We start from the raw sequence: 2,038 nt of genomic DNA, 5'->3' as shown, positions 1-2,038 counted from the left end.
TTTGCCTTGTGAGCAGGCGCCGAGTCCTGTTAAAACGTCCAATTTGCATTGCCGAAGTGCTGCTGAGCCCAGGGAAGCACAACAGCCTCAAGAATGTCGCGGCGCTAGACTTCTTGGTTAATTTTCACCCCTTGATCCACAAGAACGAGTGGGGTCTTACCGCAGGCGCAGATCCCGCCCCAAACCATCACCAAAGCGGGATTTTGACGATGCTCAACGACTGCTGAGGTACTTGGAGCTTCTACGGACCATATTCGGTCGTTTTGGTGGTTGTGCGCTTGCTCGACGGTGAACAGTTTCTCGTCTGTGAAAAGGATACGCTCCCATCATTGAGCAGCGGCCCGACGCTTGAGTTGGCGGCATCTTTGCAGTCGTACGCGTTTGTTGTCGTCGGTTAGAAGCTGAACTTTCTGAAGCTTGTAGGCCTTGAGGTTGAGCTCCTCTTTCGCCATTCGGCGGACTGACCGATCGCTTATGCCGGTCTCACGAGCGATTTTTCTCATGGAGACCCTCGGATTTTGTTGAACTCTCTTCTTGATGATTTAGCGGTTAGCAGACGTGTTGACAGTCCGCTTTCTGCCACTTCCTGGACGGCGGCCATCGTTGCCAAGCTCCTTGTATTGTTTAATTGCTTTAGACACTACGTCCTTTCCAACACCGAGCAAACGCACAATTTCACATTGACGGTTTTCTTGTCGAAACAGCGCCAAAATTGCAACACGTTTGTTTGACATTTTGCATAGAAAAGCATGTCAATTAATTGATGGAAACATGGCAAATGACTGGCACAGAAAAATAATGAGAATTTAATAGTAAAAGAATCATGTAGCTGCATTTAAACATGTCCGCGTAAAGACTGATACAAAAAGGTTGCCATTTTTTGCCGCACCCTGTACAGCATGATTTAGAAAAAAATTTCAATGAAAGCCTACCTAGGAGCTAATCTTTAAACGTGTTTCACTCAAAACTTGAAAATGTCCACTTTCATCTCTTTGCTTCTCATATATATTTGCATATAAGTTAACAACTTCAGTTTTCAGAGAAAAATTGAGCAAATAACTGAAATCTGCATATGTAATTAACTAGGGATGGATGCGGAATACCATTGGGAACGGCGGAGAGGGGGGGGGGAGAGGCATGGACTGAAGTATATAGGGTTTTGGATATGAAATTTTTTTTGACTGTTAGGGCACATTCATGAACTATTTGAACACAATGTGAATCAATAAAATTGTGGGGATGGGGATCCCCTTGTAATCTGCCCCCAATATCAACACATTCCCATCCAATCACTTTGAAAAATGAAATTCCCCGACTTTTCCAGTTTTTCTAGACAAAATTCCATGAAATTTCAGCATCGATTATTAAATTTGTAGCCTTCTAAAAAGGTTGTTTACCTTTGAAACATCAGCAAAAAAAAAAAAAAAACAACCTATTAAGTATTTTAATACTATAACTTTAATATTCATTTTTTAATAGTTTCTTTTTGCCGATACAGTAAGTACAGTCGGATCCTGCTACAAAGCGATCTGACTTGTGCGAAATGGCTATAAAGCGAGTTTTTCATGAGTAATGAATTTTTTATTGCTGACGCAAATTACTCGCTTGCAACATGAAATTTTTTGGAAAGGAGTGGCAAAGCATTAGAATAGGCTTCATTGACACTAAATATTGGTTTAGTGAATGGACTTTCATCCCTTTAGCATCACTGACAGCGGAAGTTCACACACTGTATTAGTCCAAACAACGCTTTGCTTTAGTTTATACAAATTACCGCTCTGATTCTTAACGGGTTTTTCCCTTCTTATGAACGTTGATAAAACAGAATGGTTCCCAAACAAGGACTTCCATCTAAAGTTAGCAAAAGTGGAAAGAAAAACAGAAAGTTTCTGACAATGCAAGGAAAGGTAAAGATTATCGATGCTTGAAGAATTATAAAGTGCCTTGAAGGTAACACAAGAGTTATGTATGAGCTAATCTTCTATACGTAGGGTATGAGTTAAATCTTCGATATGTACGGTATGAATTAATCTTCAAC

Source organism: Uloborus diversus, chromosome 9, assembly GCF_026930045.1.
Source record: "Uloborus diversus isolate 005 chromosome 9, Udiv.v.3.1, whole genome shotgun sequence".
NCBI lineage: Eukaryota > Metazoa > Arthropoda > Arachnida > Araneae > Uloboridae > Uloborus > Uloborus diversus.
Note: the sequence above shows the minus strand (reverse complement) of the source record.